This window comes from Onthophagus taurus, unplaced genomic scaffold, assembly GCF_036711975.1.
Source record: "Onthophagus taurus isolate NC unplaced genomic scaffold, IU_Otau_3.0 ScKx7SY_15, whole genome shotgun sequence".
In the NCBI taxonomy this organism is placed as follows: Eukaryota; Metazoa; Arthropoda; class Insecta; order Coleoptera; family Scarabaeidae; genus Onthophagus; species Onthophagus taurus.
In genome coordinates this window covers 5,165,828-5,180,127 of record NW_027248940.1, presented here as the reverse complement: position 1 = coordinate 5,180,127, position 14,300 = coordinate 5,165,828, and the positions used below count along the sequence as shown (strand labels likewise).

Genomic DNA, 14,300 nt, shown 5'->3' with positions numbered 1-14,300 from the left:
TAATTTCACTCCTTCATTTATATATCGACGTTAAAGTTCTACGAGATCTCTTTGCAACAAATGTAGCTCGTTCTTTAAGAAATAGTGATTTACCCAAAGATTACAGTTTATTGTACGACAAATTAAATCCGGAATTGGAAAATAGAATTAATCTTGATATGAAAGAATTAACAAAGTCGTTACAAAGATTATTAAGGTAAATTATATATCTAATTTTATTTCACAGCTTATATTTTCTTGATTTTGGCAGAATTTCAAGCGACATTGAAAGTATTTTTCAACACATCGCTTTTGTACAAGTTATATTTTCATTATTTAATTTGATGTGTTGCCTATTTATGACAACAAATGTAAGTGTTTAAATTCTCGCTTTATCTTTTAGATTATAATTTAGTTATTAATTATTGTAATATTTTAGCTTGAAGCTTATAGCGCGGCGTTTTTCGTTCAACTCCAAGTTTATTTTGCTTTGGCGACCCAACTCTCGATTTACTGCATTTTTGCTCAAAATACATCTATGGCTGTAAATATCAAAATGATTAACTTAAACTGATACAAGATTAGGACACTTTGTTGTTTAGTTTTCAGAGATACCGTTTGCTATTTACCAAAATGAATGGTTTTCGGTGAGTAAATCATTGAAAAGTATGATGATTATAAACATATTACGAATGAACAATCCAGTTGTTTTCACCGCTTCGAAATTTGTTGAATTATCTTTACCACTTTTAGTTAAGGTAAGTTATTTTACTTACTTAAAGATTATACTAAATTAAACTTACGTTTTCCAGATTTTGCGAATGTCGTATTCTTTTTATACAGTATTAAGAAAATAATTGTTAAAAGCACTGTGGTTTTAATGCTTAAAAATAATTTATGTAGACAAACACATTTAGAACACAACAGAATACGAAGAAAATAGGTTTCATTCTACAACTTTACTTAGCTGTAGCATCTTAGCTTGTTTAATTCTTCGTTTATTTAATTAAACTTCAACACCGTTACTTATTATATTTATATTCTTCACTATTATTACATTAACAATATTCATACAACTAATAACGTTCTTACTTCTTACTAACAATTATTATTATACTAACTTCTTATTAGCAATGCCCACTCTGATCTGTTACCTGTTACGCGTGGTCATCGTGATGCCATTTTTGCTGATGTCACGCTCTCATATTACCAACCTCTTATTATAAAAAGTAACCATAACTCAAACACCCAACATCTCCCCTTTTTGTTTTATATTTGTGTATTTATTTATTCTTATACGTAATCTTTAAACCAATCAGGTTTCCTTATTTCTCTTCCTGACCTAGTTCGTACACTCTCCTGATCCTGTGTGTTCTGTCTTCCCCTTTCTGTCTCTTCTCCTTTCTCCTGAGTAACATGATCCTCGTCATTATTTTTACTAACTGTGTTTTCATTTCCAGTTTGAATGTCATCATGTTCGTCTTTTCTGGTATATTTATTAATGGACTTCCTCAAATGCATTTTATTCCTTCTATATTTCCTTCCTCCTTCATCCTCAACTATATATGACCTAGGATGTTCAGTTTGTTCTACTACTCTGGTTGGTTTCCAATGTATTGTCTTTGTCTTTCATTATTATATTCTCTCCCTTTGTAAAGTCTCTTCTTTCATGTGCTGTTCTATCATAATAATTTTTTATTTTTTCTTGTTTTTCTTTCATTCTTTCTCTCACGTCTTCATTGTTGTTTACTTTTCTTAAATCTTCTTCATTTATAGGCAGCTTAGTTCTTAATCGACGTCCCATTAACATTTGTGATGGTGTATATCCAATTCCTTCTATAACAGTGTTTCTAAAGTTTAATAGAGCCTCGTTTAAGTTGCATTTCTTTTTTAAAAATGATTTTGCGATTTTAACACCACTTTCTGCTAATCCATTGCTTTTTGGATAATGTGGACTGCTATTAATTAACTTAATATCCCATGTTTTGAGGTGTTTCTTGAATTCAAAAGAATTATATGGCATATTGTCAGCAACTATTACATTTGGTATTCCATGAGTAGCTATTACCTTTTCTATCCTCATCCATACTTCTGTAGCTGTTTTATTTCTAAGTTCTATAATTTCCAACCACTTGGAATAATAGTCATATAAAATTAAGTAACTTTGATTATTATGTTCACATATATCTGAACCAATCTTTTCAAACGGCCTTGATGGTATCTCATGTGATATTAGTGGTTCTTTTCTGTTATTGACCCTATGCTTTTCACATATTTTACATGATCTCACAAATTTTTCTATATCAGTATTTACATCTGGCCAATAGAAACTGTTTTTACATAAATCTTTGGTTTTATTTATTCCAAAATGATGTTCATTATGTGCTAACTTCAAAAAATGTTGATCAGGCACTATCACTCTTTTATTATAAAACAAAAGATCTTCTAATATGTAAATGTCATTTTTGATTTGCTTAAACTTTTGTAATTCTGGACCAACTTCTTGCGGGCACCCAATTATGGTATATTCTTTAACTCTTTTTAAAATTTCATCTTGCTCTGTCGACTCTTGAAACTCTTTCTGTTTTTGTTCGGTGAACGACACTATAGAATGTACCTTGATTTTATGAATTATTTCTTTCATTTCGACATCTTCAGATACTTTCCCGTTGACTATGTAGTCTCTACTCAACAGATCTGCTACATGCAACTTATTACCAGGCTTATATATCAAGTTTATATCATATTTGGACAATCTCATCTTTATTCTTTGTAACTTTGGTGATGCTATTTGATGTATTTCCTTTTTTATAATGGTTAACAATGGTTTGTGATCTGTTTCGATTGTTATCTTTTTTCCATAAACCAATAAGTGAAATGATCTTACAGCAAAGTCAACCGCCAACATTTCTTTTTTAATCTGCGCATATCTTTCTTCATGTGTATTCAACGATCTGGATGCGAATGATACAGGTCTGCCTCCTTGCATTAAACAACATCCCAATCCACTTTTTGATGCATCAGTTTGAATAACCACTTCCTCTTTATCAATAAAAATTTTTAATACTGGTGATTTTATAATTGTCTCTTTTAGTTTTTTGAAATCATTTGTGTGTTTCTCTATCCAGTGAAACTGTACTTTATCTTTTAATAATTCTCTTAGATTTGTTATTAATTCCGACATGTTTGGTACGAACATTCGAAAATAGTTTATTAACCCTAAAACTCTTTGCACTTCTTTTCTATTTTGTGGTATTTTTAAATTCTTTATTGCTATAATTCTTCCTGGGTCTATTTTTATGCCTTCCTCGGAAAACATATGTCCCAAATACTTGACCTGGTTTACCTTATATTGTCACTTATTTTCATTAAATTTTACATTTAACTTTCTTGCCCTTTCAACTACTTTCCTTAGAATCTCATCATGTTCTTTTTCATTATCTGCATATATTAATAAGTCATCGAAGTATATAATTACACCCTTAATGTTGCCAAAATTCTTATAATTCTTATTTTGAACAATTTCAGGAGCTACATTCAGGCCAAATGGCAACCTTTTGAATTTATAAAAGCCAAAGGGACTACTAAAACAACACATTTTACTTGATTTTTCATCTAGTGCAATTTGATAAAAACCATCTTTCACTTATATTTACTGTTTGTACCTCCAATGAGTCCCCAGCCTCAACTTCTTTAACATTCTTTAAATTCTTTCTGCAGCTGATTTTAAAATGATTGAATAGGCCACACTGATGACACTTCTTCCCATATGCCGGACACTCGTTTTTACCATGATGTGTTTGACATCTTGTACAGTTGAATTTCTTCTTTTCATCCCATTTTCCTTTCTGATACTTTTCTTTCTTCCTTGTTCCCTCTTCTTTGTTATTTTTATCTTCTTTTCTTCCTTTTACCCAATTTACTTCTTTTTCTTGCATGACCTTTACTTGTGCTTTGGTGATTTCGTTAACCTTACAAATTTCTACGCACTTTTCCAGTTTTAACTCTTCAATTTGAATCAACTTTTCTTGAAGTTTATTGTCATTAATCCCAATAATAATTCGATCTTTTAATATTTCATCTTCTTGTAGATCATAATTGCAACTTTTAATTAATGTCTTTAAATCATTATAAAATTTGTCGAACGGTTCTCCATCTGTTTGTACCCTCTTGTTAAAGACGTACCTTTCATATGTTATATTTTTTTTCGGATTGACGTATTTTTCAAATGTTTTTATAATCACGTCATACTTTTCTTTTTCGTCCTTCGTATCCTTTCCTTCGTTAATTTAAAGTTGTTATATATTTTTATGGCTTCAGGCCCCATTATATTCAATAACATCGCCACCCGTGCTTCATCTTCCAATTTGTCACTACCAGTGGCAATCATGAACACATTAAATTCGTTCATAAAACTTCTAAAATTTTCGTTGATATTTCCTTGAAATTGCATGGGTTCCGGTAACCTCGCGAACAGCTGCATTGAGTTTATACTCTGGGACTGTGTCTGCTGTGACTGCGCCATGTTTAATACTTCGTTTACTTAATTAAACTTCAACACCATTACTTATTATATTTATATTCTTCACTATTATTACATTAACAATATTCATACAACTAATAACGTTCTTACTTCTTACTAACAATTATTATTATACTAACTTCTTATTAGCAATGCCCACTCTGATCTGTTACCTGTTACGCGTGGTCATCGTGATGCCATTTTTGCTGATGTCACGCTCTCATATTACCAACCTCTTATTATAAAAAGTAACCATAACTCAAACACCCAACATAGCTTACAAAATAAATGTTCTAAAACACATGTTAACGGTTTCGACATCCGGCGCCATCTACATATATTACTAGCTATAACAAGTCTAACCAACCGGAGCCACGTGGGCAGTTGGGTTTTAATGATAGACGAGTTGTAACGTGTCGCGCGGCGCAGCGATGTTTTTACCGTTTTACCACGTATTGTATTGACAGTATTATAGATAGTTCATTAAGGCCCACTTTTACCACCTCTTGATAAATATAACCGATAGATAAATTGGCGCTCTTAACCAATGAGAGTGTAATTATCTATCAGATAAATTTATCAAGAGGTGGTAAAAGTGGGCCTAAATGTTTCAAATGAAACGTGAATGACTTTTATATCTTAAAAACCTAACAGTGCAGCGGTGCGATAGCTCAAATTAGTGCGGAAAAAACGATTAAAACAGAACGTATACGGGTGATGACTGATAAACGAAGTTCGATAGACAAAACGGATGAAAACGTAAAAATGGACTTATTAAAAAATATACTAGAAAAACTTCTTTAACTTGCTTTTATTTAAATATATATCGAGACTAGTTTCGAGGTTACACCCTCATCTTCAGTCGAAACTAGCAAAAACGGTAAAACGAAAAACACATTAAAATATTAAAATAAAACTTACAGTCAAAATTTTCAAAGCATTTATACATGAAAAGCGAAAAACTCAAACGAAAAACATTATCTCGAAGAAAACTGCTTTAAAAGGTATGAACACGTTAAAATTTAAAAATAAATAATCACAACAAAAACATTCACAATATAATTCAAAATGTAAAATTTGCGTACGACATCAAAATACATTAAAAAAATTTGTCAAAAACGGAAAGATGTCGACGGTGAGACGAGAACAAAGAAACTGGGAAAAAGACATGAGCGGGTTTTAAACCTGCAGTCAACTACCCGGGCAAATAAACTTGTTGTATATTTGTTTTATGATCTCTCAGGGACATAAAAATAGGTTTATTATACAATTGAAGCTGATCATTTAATAATTCGCAGTTATTGTTAGTTTAGCCTATAAATAGCAGATCTAGCCTATAACCTTTTTCACATTTATGTAGAAGTTTTGTATTATTATAGTCTATCTTGTGGCCTGTTTCAATGTGATGTTTAAATACATTGGAAGTATCTTTAGTTTTGTGTTCTCGTATACGAGTCTCCAATTTACGCCCTGTTTGCCCAATATAAACTGAGTTACAATTGGAACATCCAATTGAATATATGCCATATTCTTTGAAAATATCTTTGTTCTTCATATGGTAGTTGGATAAAAGTCGAAGAATCGTGTTATTATTCGAAAATGCTAAGGAAAGATTATATTTAGAAAAAATGTGTTTTGTCTGAAAAGTGACATTATTGAAAGGAATGGGCTTATATTTCAAATTATTTAGAGTTTTAACATAAAGTGGGTCTCTTTGTTCCAGTATTTTATGAAATAATCTATTAATGATATGTTTTGGGAATTTATTATTATATGCAAGCTCAAACACATAGTCAATTTCTTTTATCCTATTCTGTTCGGAGAGGAGATAGTTAAATATTCTATTTATTAAAAAACTAAAATTGGCAAGTTTTTGTGACATAGGATGCTCTGAATCATAAGGAATAGTTGTTGAGATGGTCAATGGTTTCCTATGAATGTTGTACTCAATTTTATATTTGTCTGTTCTTGTTAAATTTAAGTCTAGAAAATTAAGTTGATCATTTTCTTCAAATTCTATAGTAAATTTAAGGTTTTTATTAACTTTATTCAAATAATTCAAAAAACTCATCAAATTTTCTCTGTTCCCTTCCCAAATGCAAAAAACGTCGTCGACATATCTCACCCATTTACTAATATTTTTCTTGTGCGGATTAATATTATTTATAATATAGTTTTGTTCGATGTAGTCTAAAAAGATATCTGCTAGGAGACCTGATAACGGCATGCCCATAGGTAAACCTTCCGAGATAAAGTAGTATTCGTTGTTAAATGTACAATAATTTTGAGTGACTATGTGTTTTAAAATGTAAATTAAATGTTCGACGATCGTTTTATTATCTGAAAATGAGTTAAACATTTTTGACGTTATTTCTAATGGTTGGTCAATTGGAACATTTGAGTAAAGGTTAGTGACGTCGAAGGAAACAAGAATTTTGTCTTTTATTTTTAAATCTTTAGTCATTTCTATGAATTGGGTGGAATTATCAATGGAGTACTTCGGAGCAAAGTTAATATCCTTAAATATGTTTAATATAAAATTAACAAGTTTTTGGGTAGGTGAGTTATTAAAGGAGGTAATAGGTCTAATGGGCATGTTCATTTTGTGAAGCTTTGGGAGGGAGTATAATTTTGGAATGGCGGGGTTCATACTTATGAACAGAGCGCGGCGAGTTTAGCTTAACGGCTCCAAAACTCGCCCCACCCGGGCCTCGATGTTCAGAGGCGTCGCCGTAAGGCGACTAGCGTGTATCACAGAACAAGATTTCTAGGTAGTACTCTTTCAGTATTGTACACAGGTGTATGGTTTTGATTTATTTCTCACGCAAGTGTATGCCAGTTTCTTTTATTTCCGCCCTTTATTTTATTTCGCTATATTCCTCTTTAGTTTAAATTGAGTTTTTACACTTTTATAATGGGCTCACCGATACAAAATTTAGAGGGATGGATACAGGATTGTCATGGGCTGTCTGTTTTACGCGAAAATGCAGTATTTTGTGAGGTTTGTTCCACTACCATAGTGTGCTGGCAAAAGAGACACGTGGTTCAGCACATGGAATCTGCAAAACCTGTGAAAAATAGCGACCCATTAAAAGCGGCGTTTACAGAGGAATTGTGCGAGGCATTCTTGTCGTCCGACATTCCACTAACTAAATTAAAAAATCCTATGTTAAGATCTTTCTTAGAGAAATATACTCAACAAAAAGTACCTGATGAATCGACTTTACGTAGGTTTTATCTACCTAAAGTATATACTAAGGTGATGGAACCTATCAAAAATAAATTATTAAACAACTACATATGGATAAGTGCCGATGAAACTACGGATATTGTTGGTAAATGCGTTGTTAACGTGCTAGCAGGGATTATGCATCCTACTCAGGTGTCTCAACCTTACTTAATAGCTGCAAAAATGTTCACTAAAGTTAACGCAGACACAATAGTAGCAGTTATCAGCGATAGCATAAGGCCTATCGTAAAGGAAAATCCCGAAAATGTTGTTTGAAAAATTGTTTGTCTCAGATGCAGCAGCATATATGTTAAAAGCGGGTAAATTGCTGAAGACAATGTATCCAAATATGTTGCTTATAACCTGTATCGTACATGGTCTCCATCGAATATGTGAGTTTGTCAGAGATCATTTCTCAGATCTTGACAAATTTATTAGTTTGTGCAAGAAAATATTTTTGAAAGCTCCTCTACGAGTTTCAATATATAGAGAAATGTGCGAGAATTTACCACTTCCTCCTCCACCCGTAATCACTCGCTGGGGAACATGGATTGAAGCTTGCATTTTTTATGCAGATAATTTTGAAACCGTCACAAACTGAATTTTACAGCTAGAAAATGATGCTACAAGCATTATAGAATGTAAAAAAATGATTGAAATGCCAGATTTGCATGAGCAATTTAAATATGTTAAAGAAAATTTTTCTAAATTAACAGACAAAATAAAATACTGTCAAAAACAAAGGCGTTCGATTGAAGAATCGGTGAATACTTTAGGTTTCCTTTTGGACGAACTGAAACAAATTCCAGGTGAATTCTGTACATCGTTTAATCATAAAATTCGGGACGTACTTAATCGGAACCCAGATTTAAATATTATAGAACAATTTGTAAAACAAAATATAAGTGAAGAATTGAAATGTAAGTATGAAACGTTACGTCCATATTTTAATTATGCTGTATTAACCAGTTGCGATGTGGAACGGTCATTTTCAAAATTTAACAGCATTTTTACATCACGAAGGACGTCATTTACGGAAAGAAATTTAGAAATGGTTGTTTCAGTTGCCGTAAATAGTCCCTATAAATTCGAAAATGACTAGCGTGTCCTATTTTTATCGTCGTAAGTCGCAAATATTACAGATGTTGTGATCTTTAAAATACAAATACGGGCGCGTTCACAGTTATAACCAGTGGGAAGGAACACCACGCCACTGTCTGCCATTGCCGAACAAGTTGTTTCGTGTGGTGTGGGACGCGTAAGCTAAACTCGCCGCGCTCTGCTTATGAAGAATGAGCTGTTAAAATATTTGTAATTGTAATTCTTTAAAAATGGAGTATACTCAACTAGGGACTCCTTACATTTATTAATCATCTGTTTTGTATTTCTAACGATTTTCTCCAACGGATTATTTTTAAGCTTTATATAATTGTTATTTTGTAAAAATTCATATGTTTTTTCCAAATATGTATTGTTATCTAATATAAATACACCCGCACCCTTGTATGCTTTTACGAAAATACCGTTTCCTTCTGTTAATTTTCTCTTTATAGATTTTATATTTTCCCAATCTTCTTTTTGGCTACTATTGTTGTTACTGAATTTTAATTCTTTATTTTTATTTTTATTATTTAAGAAATGAATAAGGTCATTCTTTATAATTTTGACTGTAAGTTTTTTAAACTGTTTTATTTTAATGTGTTTTTCATTTTTTCGTTTTTGCTAGTTTCGACTGAAGATGAGGATGTAACCTCGAAACTAGTCTCGATATATATTTAAATAAAAGCAAGTTAAAGAAGTTTTTCTAGTATATTTTTTAATATATTCCCAACCACTAATTATTGTAACAATGGCCGCTAAAATATTTTAGTTGTCAAGTGATTGTTTAGTAAACAGTTATCACGTAAATAAAGCATCGATAAAAATTGTGTTTTTGAATTAAATTTTTCTTTTACATTTTTTTACATATTTCAAAAATTTATCATGGAACCTATTGCTGGTGATAAATAGAATTGTATAATGTACAGAAAGCAGTTTTTTTGTAATATTGTTTGATTATAGCATATGTTGAAATTGAGAAAATAATTATTTTACGATATTTAGATGGGCAAAAAGTTAATTGTTTAACATAGTTCAAAAGTAATATTGTATACAGGCTGTTCATTTCAAAACTTTCCACCTCAATTTCTGTAAATCCGGAAGTTTAAAAAGAAAATCGCTGAAATAGGTAAAGAATAAAACCAAGGGGGACAATTTTTTATGCAAAAATTGACTCACTCACTTCAACCCCCCGCCGCCAGAAACCAACCCCTTAAAAATCTTAAATGGAAAGGGGTGTCAAGTGATACCTCATTTTAAAGGTCTTTTAAGGTACTACATGTTAGTATTTATTTTTTTTAAATTGATCGATTCGTTTTCGAAATTTCCCGCTTTAATTAATATTAAAAACTTTAATCACCTTCTTAAAAGCAAGAATAAGTAATCTTTTATTATTAATTTATAAAATTAAATTACCATGTTCGCTTTCTACAACGACCATTAAACTTTTATTATTTCGGAGCAATCGGAAATATTTAAGAAAACTAAACACGTATAATTATGAATTAAACTAAATTTTATTGAAAGTATTTTACATTAAACCTGTATGAAAATTACTCTTGACTCGAATGGCCAAAAAAAGGAAGAAAAGAGACGAAATTTTTCTCTTTCTATAAACGAGTTATAGGCTCACAGTGCGAGAAAAGAATAAAATAAAAGTGCAATTCTAAACATAAGTTTATTTGGTTATTACTTAAACAACTTTGTGTTATCCACTTAACAAAGTTATTTAAATAAAACAGCAATAATGGTTTACAGTTTGCAGGAAAGGATTGAAATTGTATTAATGTATGGAACCCAAAATGAATGTGCTCGACGAACTGCCGCAGTTTTTAATGAAAGGCATCCAGATCACGAAGAAATTCACTCAGACTGGGTCCGTTGCCAACATAAAACATAATGAGTCGAGAGTTTTGAATGAAACCGCTCAACTGGAAGTGTTGGGTCATTTCGGTATCAACCCCAATACTTCATTGCGTCAGGTATCTCGTGCAAGTGGTATATCCTTGGGTTCTGTTCATAAAGTTGTAAAACTTCACAAATTCCAACCTTATAAATTGAAAATACATCAAGAGCTAACTGAAGACGATTTTGACAGGAGAATACAGTTTTGTGAAGAAGTGACCACTATTATTAATAATAACAACGTTTTTGTGAAAAATATCTGCTTTAGTTATGAATGTACTTTTTCTTTAAATGCATTTGTAAATAAACATAACTGCAGATATTGGAGTAATGAAAACCCTCATCTGACTGTAGAAGGGCATACACAATATCCTGAAAAAGTTAATGTATGGGCCGGCATTTTGGGAGACCAAGTGATTGGTCCAGTGTTTATCGATGGAAATGTAAACGGCGAAGTGTACTTGGATATGTTAGAAAATACTATCAATCCACTAATTACGGAAGCTCTCGAGAATCAGTTGGATAGAGAAGAAAATGCCTTACTTGATGAGAATGAATTACATTTTCAACAAGACTATGTTCTCCCAGTACGACAGTGGTTAGATAATACGTTTCCAAACAGATGAATCACCAGATTTGACGCCATTAGACTTTTTTTATGGGGTCATTTAAAGTCTGTTGTATTTACCCCTCAACCTCAAAATTTAGAAGAACTTCGTCAGAGAATTACTGCAGCTTGCCGTGGAATTCAAAGGGAAGTTTTTGAAAATTGTTTAGCTAATAACGGAGAACACTTTGAACAATTATTAAGTTGATTTTCTCTGCAAAAAGTTTTTGTACATAATTAAATAACTGAAAATAAAATAGAACGTTTCAAGCAGTTAAAAGTTGTTTAAGTAATAACCAAATAAACCTAAAAGAAAAGAAAAATGAAACAGAAATCGTTTTTTCTAAATATCTCTGACAGACGCCAGGCAAGCTAGCCAACGTAGGTATATCATTGTCAAAATAACCTAAATATCAAAGATTTCGGATTGCTCCGAAATAATAAAGGTTTAATGGTCGTTGTAAAAACGAACATGGTAATTTAATTTTATAAATTAATAATAAAAGATTACTTATTCTTGCTTTTAAGAAGGTGATTAAAGTTTTTAATATTAATTAAAGCGGGAAATTTCGAAAACGAATCGATCAATTTAAAAAAAATAATTATAACATGTAGTACCTTAAAAGACCTTTAAAATGAGGTATCACTTTCCATTTAAGATTTTTAAGGGGTTGGTTTCTGGCGGCGGGGGGTTGAAGTGAGTGAGTCAATTTTTGCATAAAAAGTTGTCTCCCTTGGTTTTATTCTTTACCTATTTCAGCGATTTTCTTTTTAAACTTCCGGATTTACAGAAATTGAGGTGGAAAGTTTTGAAATGAACACCCTGTACGTGTTGTAGTATAAGGCGTACTATTGCAGATTTTGCTAGCAATTCTTGCGGTATTTTGCGGTTTTACCTTAAAATAATTTTTTATTAAACAGTGTAATCTTATAAAGTTCGGAAAAAATTCATAATTCTGTTAAGTGCTGTTTGTTTGGGACGTGCATTTGCAGTTAGAAAATAAACATAAAGGGGCACTTTTTCACCATAAAATTGATAATTCATAAAAATACAACAATAAACTTTTTTGATGTATTATGTTCAATTTTGTGATTCCTAATTATAGATTCAAATGTCAAGTAAATTTTGTCTAAATTATAATATATCAACCAGGTTATTATATTTTATTACAGGATCCAAGCAAAATTACATTTCACTAAAATTTTAAGGGAAAGTTAGATTGTTTAGAAAATAAACTAAAATTGACTCTAAATCATAATGAATTATCGGCTGAATCTCAGACTAAAATAAAAAACTTTTTAACACAGTACACACAGAAATGGTCAGCATCATCAAGAAATTCAACAACATTTTACAATAAAAATTCGTTGTGGCTTTCTTCAGAAATACAATTTTCTGGTATTATCGATTTAAAGAAACCAGCATCAGCAGAGGAAGAAAATGATCGCGGAAGGCCACTAGTTTCCTTCCTTAGTTCTAGCGAACGAACCAAAAGAAGGAAAACGGAACAACTTCGATCTGATTTTTCTGTTGAAGAACTCACTTATGCTGCACAAATGCAACTTCGGTCGGAAGGTAAATTAGATGCAGCAGATGTTATGAAGCAAATAGTTTTTTCTACCGCAACTCGGGCATCAAGGTTTAAAAAATCTTTGGCTAACATAAAAGTATGTCCACTTTCTGGAGACGAAGCATTGTCGCTCTTTGTAGAAACTAAGTTAACAAAATTTCAGTATAATGTAATGAGAAATACAGCAAAAAGTCATAATTCAAATCTCTATCCCAATTATGAATCTATTACACTCGCAAAAAAAAGATGCTATCCAAGCAACCTCACAATAACTGAAGAAAAAACGGAAGTACCTCTCCAAAATTTATTAGATCACACGAGTTTAAGATTGTTTGAATCTTTAAGGATCGTTTTTAATGGACTGTTACCTGAAAACCGTAGCAATCTTCATTTGATAACGAAATGAGGGTTTGATAGCAGTTCTGGGATGAGCCAATACAAACAGAAGTTTTCTGATACTAATATTTCGGATGGTAATGTGTTTTTGTCGTCTTTGGTGCCTATTCAATTAATAAATGGAGATCCTTCCGCAAAAAAAACTAAAGTCATTTGGCAAAATCCCAGACCTTCCTCTACCCGATTTTGTAGACCTATCCGAAAATCGATCGACACAGAGGTGTTATGATTGTGGTCTAACCTCGAAAGACTTTAATAATATTGATAAAGTGCTAAAGACAAAAGTTATAGATGAATCTAGATATCAGTTCGGTTTGTCATCGTTACATGCTTGGATCCGCTTCTTTGAATGTTTACTTCACCTTTCCTATAAATTAAATAATCAGCAGTGGCAAGCTCGGGGTAAAGAAAACCAAGAAAAAGTTGCAAGTAACAAGAAGGGAATCCAACAATTATTTCATAAAGAACTGGGGCTTTTAGTGGACAGGCCAAACCCAGGATTTGGCAGCACAAACGATGGCAATACTGCTCGACAGTTTTTTGAAAACGCTGCCACATCATCAAAAATTACTGGCATTGACGAAGAGCTAATAACTAGATTCCGAATAATTTTGTTAACTATATCTAGCGGTTACTATTTAAAAATAGATTTGTTTCAAAAGTACTGTATTGATACCGCTGAAAAATTTTGGTATGTCCACAACATTCACATTATTAGAAGTTGGCATCCTGTTGATGGTAATTGTTATATTGGGAATCATTGGATACATGGTATGGAATCGAAACAAAAAATCGATGGATAGAAGAATAAGACGTCAAATTCAGAGCAGCCAGGAGTTGATGGCACTTCGAGCAGATCAATAAGGCAGTCAACGTAAGCAACTACAAAGGTCCATGGGTTCGGTTCAAGATTTCGAAAAATTATTAGAAGAATTAAAGGTATTTAAAATTAATAGAGTGAAAGACAATAAAGATACGCGTAAAAACGTAAAA

General features: G+C 31.8%; 1 long non-coding RNA gene across 1 annotated transcript; it reads left to right on the top strand.

Moving 5' to 3' along the window:
* Nucleotides 1-334: 334 nt before the first annotated feature.
* On the top strand, nt 335-963 carry LOC139432459 (uncharacterized). Its single transcript, XR_011642223.1, has 3 exons — nt 335-523; nt 582-737; nt 792-963. It is a non-coding gene; the product is annotated as an uncharacterized lncRNA (long non-coding RNA).
* Nucleotides 964-14,300: the final 13,337 nt, after the last annotated feature.